This window comes from Triticum dicoccoides, chromosome 2B (genome assembly GCF_002162155.2).
Source record: "Triticum dicoccoides isolate Atlit2015 ecotype Zavitan chromosome 2B, WEW_v2.0, whole genome shotgun sequence".
Lineage (NCBI taxonomy): Eukaryota > Viridiplantae > Streptophyta > Magnoliopsida > Poales > Poaceae > Triticum > Triticum dicoccoides.
In genome coordinates this window covers 807,450,002-807,455,713 of record NC_041383.1, presented here as the reverse complement: position 1 = coordinate 807,455,713, position 5,712 = coordinate 807,450,002, and positions in this window count along the sequence as shown.

The following is a 5,712-nucleotide window of genomic DNA, read 5'->3' as shown; positions in this document are numbered from 1 at the left end:
AGAGGGGAGGCATACACGCACAGAAATTTCTTTCTTTTTCTTCACATCTTGCTTTCAATTTTACATTTTTTTTACACAATACAAATGCAGATGCTTACATACACGCACATACACTTAGAGCATTTTCAATAGAAGATGCAAATTTAAAAATGTAAAACAGGAGATGTTAAAATTTACATCTTCAAAGGTACGTTTTACATCTCAAAAAAAGAGACGGATGATGTATATTCCAGATGTAAAAGAGCAACTCCAACAGATGTTGTATTTCATCAAGATGTAAAGGTACTACTCTAAGATCAAGCCACGAAGGCCGAGCTTCGAGAGGAGCGGCGGCGGCCGAGCGACGAGGATCGGCGCGATGCCCGAGCGTCTTGCCGGCGGCGGGAGCTCGAATGCGGTGGCGGGAGCTCGAATGGTCGATGAAGGTAATTCAAATCGGGCGGCGGCAGCACAGAGGGGACTCGACTCAAATACTGCTTAACCACCATGTTGTCACAATCTCGAGATAAATCAACGCAAATGCTCCTAGCTACTCCCTCCGTTCCAAAATAAATGACTCAACTTTGTACTAACTCTCCGTCCAGAAATACTTGTCGAAGAAATGGATGAATCTAGACGTATTTTAGTTAGATACACCCAATTGTAGCCATCTCTCCGACAAGTATTTCGGGACGGAGGGAGTATTTTGTAACGGAGGTTGTTCTGTCTTGTTCTATCCATCCTGCTGATTCCAGCCTTCTTCATCTATAGATGTGCAAGAGGAACATGAGGCCAACTCCAACGCGCGATCCCGTCCTGTCCAGCCCCGTCCGTTTGGGGTAAAAGGGACAAACCGGGCGGCCCAACGCGCGGGGGCAAACGGACAAATGTCCGAATTACGTCCGTTTTCGACCCATCCCCGGCCCAAACTTGCGCCGAGTTTGAGGTGAAACGGACATCGCGCGGACGAGCTCGCCGCATGCCCTTGTCCTCCCGTGGCCCTCCTGTCGGGGACACAAGTAGTCTCATTCGATTCCAACGCCTTCACCCCCTCTACCGCCCTGCCCCGCCGACGGCACCGCCGCTATTCTCCGGCCGCCTCCTCCACGCAGCCACCGGTCGTCCATACCAGACCACGTCAAGACATGGCCGCCACCACGCTCGCACTTTCGCCGTAGTTTAGGCCGTCGTAGCTGGCGGCAGAGGGGATACGACCGCAGGCGACGTACCACGGCGTCCACGGCAGTTTCTGATGAGTGCTCCAGAGCGACCAGTAGCCGGCCGCCAACCACCCCTACATCGAGGTGATCATCGCAGCCTCTTTGCCACCACGATCGCAACATGTTCGACACTTTGCCCACAAAGGTATGGACAGTGGTGATGAGTTTTTGTTCCACCACTTCATTTGTTCATCGAACGATTCGTCGTCGGATGATGAAGATCTTGTGGTGGCTACACTGGTGGTTCACGACCACATTTAACGGCAGCTTCCTCAGTACAGGGGGTCAGTCGTTGGCCGTGCTCCCAACCTGAACCGCAACAGGGAGAGAGGCCACGCCCTACTCTATGTCGATTACTTTGCGAACACCCCGCTTTTCAAGGCGGATAAATTCCGTCGCCGTTTTCGTATGGCAAGGCATGTGTTCAATCGTATCCGAGAGGGAGTGGTTGCTCATGACCCATACTTCGAGTGCAAGATGGATGCCCTTGGCAAGCTTGGATTCTCCTCTTACCAGAAATGCACCATGAGCATCCGCATGCTTGCATATGGAATTCCATGCGATCTGGTGGATGAGTATGTGCGTATGAGTGAGACAACATGTCTGATGGCAATGTACAAGTTCTGTCAGTCTGTGATCGAGGTGTTTGGCCCTGAGTACTTGAGGCAGCCAACTGCCGCTGATACAGAGAGGTTGTTGGCGACCAACGCAGCTAGAGGCTTTCCAGGCATGCTTGGCAGCATAGATTGTATGCACTAGGAGTGGAAGAATTGTCCATTTGCTTGGCAGGGCCAGTACAAGGGGCATGTCAAAGCTTGCACTGTCATATTAGAAGCGGTGGCTTCGCGGGATCTTTGGATATGACATTCTTTCTTCGGCATGGTAGGTTCTCACAATGATATCAATGTGCTGCAACATTCTTCAGTCTTCGCAAGGCTTGCAGAAGGTCACTCCCCACCTGTTAACTTTGAGATCAACGGCCACCAGTACAACAAGGGATAGTATCTAGCTGATGGTATATATCCTCAGTGGTCAACTTTTGTGAAGACAATCTCGAAGCCCCAAGGTGAGAAGAGAAAGAGATTTGCCCAAATGCAAGAGAGTGCTAGAAAGGATGTGAAACGTGCTTTTGGTGTGCTTCAATCCCGATGGGGTATCGTTCGATACCCTGCACTGTCATGGGATGAAAGGAAGTTTTGGGAGGTGATGACTACTTGTGTGATCATGCACAACATGATCGTCGAGGACGAGCGCGATGACAATATCTTCGACCAAGGATTTGATTTTCAAGGTGACAATGTTGAGCCCCTACACCAAGAACCGGCCACGTTTGAACAATTTCGTCCAGTTCCATCGTGAGTTGCGTGATTGGCACACTCATTTGGATCTTCAAAATGATTTGGTTGAACACGTGTGGGATCACATTGGCAATCAATAGATGTATTGGTTCATTTTATGTTCATTCGATTGGGTTGTAAAACTATTTTTATTAGAGACAACTTCGATTGGGTTGTAAAACTATTTTAATTTTCAAACAATTAATATTTGGACGTGAAAACTTGTTTTGATATGATAATATGGGCATTTTAGCCCTGAAGGACGGGATGGGGCAAACGATGCGGCCACTCGCTGGGCGCACGGACACCGCATCCCAGGACAGACCCGGACATGACCCCATCGTCCTACCCAAACGGATAGAATCCGGACAAAACAGACGTCCGTTTGAGATCGCGCGGTGGAGTTGGCCTGACATACCTTGATACGTCATAAAGAGCGCACACACGAGCAGCGGAGAAAGAAGCACACCGATCCTCAACGCTTGACCTAGCACTGTTTTTCCTGCACATCTTCCAGCCTAACTTATGATAAATATAGCCAATACACATATCTTCAATCAAGTTCATAGCAGCCACACAATACTATATGGAAAGTGAAGTATACCATGATACGTTAAAACATTGATGTGAGCAGGAAGCAAAAGCTCTACGGCCGTGTGGGTCTGCGCATCATTAATGCTACACGGGTCAGATTTAGATGCCTGAAATGCTCTGCAAGCCCTCGCAGTAGTCCCAAAAGGGTGATTCGATGCCCGCCGTGACACGGATTAAGAGTCCCAACGGTTTTATTTTATTCATGGTCATATATTTGACAAAAGACAAGTGATGTGTATTTTATTATATACTGGCACAAATGCCCGTGCATTGCAACTGAAGTGTAGAAAAAATATAACGTTGCAAAAAAGGTTTTTATGAAACGGCGGGTGAGAAAATAGGTGGAAGACGAAGCTTTTGAGGCTCGCTGCTCTAAACTTGTAAGGATGATGCTAACTAAGTGACAATATTTTTACTTGGGGACGGCATTCCGATGACCTCATCAAGGTGATGCAAGAGTTGGCAACATCTGGTCGCGTCCACATATGTCATAGATCTTTGTCAGTGGCCAACAAAACAATCAAATGAGGGACAATGTCTAAATTGTTGACGGTATCTAGATTAGTATATTGGTGTGAATAATTGGAAATTTCTCACCGAGCGTGACATAGATTTGCGGTGATGGGTATATTTTGAATGACGAGCATGTGCATGATTTCCACAGCTCCAATTAGCGGTTCGTATAGAAAAACCAAACGGGAATTAGGGCCCATGTGTGGGTAGAAAAAAAAACTCCTTTGATCATTTTCTTGAACACAGTACAGACAAATGTGTTCATATATACATGCATACACTCATTCCTATAAACACACACGCACATCCTATCCTGATGAGCACCTTCGAGAGACCGAGCCGACATATCATCTTAAGATTAACGAAATCACCGAAGGCGCCTCGTAGTCGACGGGAACGTCTCCTTCCACAGAACACAGATCGCAGGATATCCTGAAATAAATTCATGAATAAATACGAGCACCAACACTTGAACCCTAGTGTGCTGGGGATATCAATGTCCACCTAACCATCTAAACACATGTTGTTTCGCAAATCTCTGTTGATCTTGGCCACCGCACAACAGACTTATCACTGAACCGCGCCAATCCAAAAGAATATTTATAACTTTTAAAACTGATCTAGTCAAGCTGGACCTAAGGGCCGCCCTACAGGAGCCACACCATGCACCTATTCCATACACCGTCCCTCGTAATCCAACTCGCTCTTAATTTATTTTCTTCAAAAGGCATGAGCCTTCTTTTATAAAAAATACAACCATTTTCTTGAATGACATAACCTTTTTAAAATTACAAACATTTTTAACATGCAAACACTTTTAGAATTACATGAACACATTTTTAGAAAGGGTGTTTTAAAAAATGTGAACAGTTTTCAATACATAAACTCTTTTTTGAAAAAATACATACTACATTTTAAAATGCAAGTGCACTTTTTGAAAAATCGCATATTTTTTCAAAAAGCACAAACACATTTTAAATTACATAACCATTTTTTAAAGCATGGAGCCACTTTAAAAAATTATATAAACAGATTTCAGGAAAAAATACGAACCACTAATTCTGTAGCATGCATGTTAGGAATATGTACTCGAGCAGCTCGTGCTAATGCTAAGGTATGCGTACCAGTCACGGGTCGTGCTGGGGCTAGCGGCAGCCTCGCCGTCACCCTCACCGTCGGCGATGAACGGACGTGAGACAGAGGCGATGCACGAGGGGTCCACCTCGATAGCGGCGAGGTGAGGACGGTCAGGCCGCCGTTAACTCTGTCCTCGGGCGCCGGCTTCTTGTGCTGCCGCCAGAAGGCCTCCACGTCCTCCTTGGTCAGCGACCGGTTCCTCACGAAACGAACTGCATAGACGCGCCGGTCGATCAGAGATGCACGGTGACGGTGGTGGTAAAGGTGACGACGACGCTGCCGGAAGAGCCCCAGAAAGCGTCCGGCACGGTGACGGTGGTGGTAAAGGCAGAAGTTGAGTTTTTCTGCGGACACTTGGCATGAAAATATTAGTACCACCTCGTTTATATTACGATTTTGTCTATACAAATCGTAAAAGTGTATTATGACATGAAAAGAAAGCGTATTGTAACGGTGAACCCGACAAATCAATCCGTGCTTTATTATTAGGGAGAGATGTAATCGGTGATAAACGTTTTTATGCGTTGGACAAAATAGAAAAACCGACGGCATCACGGTAGGGCCAGACATGAACAATCATGTGATTTATGTTCTTGAGCTGATGTGATGAAGGTTGACTTTAGGCTATCACTGGTGTATGTTTGTTTTGTAAGAAAGATGGAGTTCGTTTCTAGCTGTTCTGGGTACTTGGCAAGAGCTTTGGCTGGTGGTAGCTGGTGTTGGTGATATGTGTTAGAAGGGAGAGAGAGGATTGATGGAATAGTTTGTTGTATTGCTTGAGCCTCATGGACATATATATAAGAGTACATTATCATCTTGGAGTACAAGGCAAGGTAGAATAACATCCTATGCTATCCTAGCTTTCCTAATAATCACGATACTCAACATCCCCCCGCAGTCACAATGGTAACGACGCAGACGGTAAGACTGGA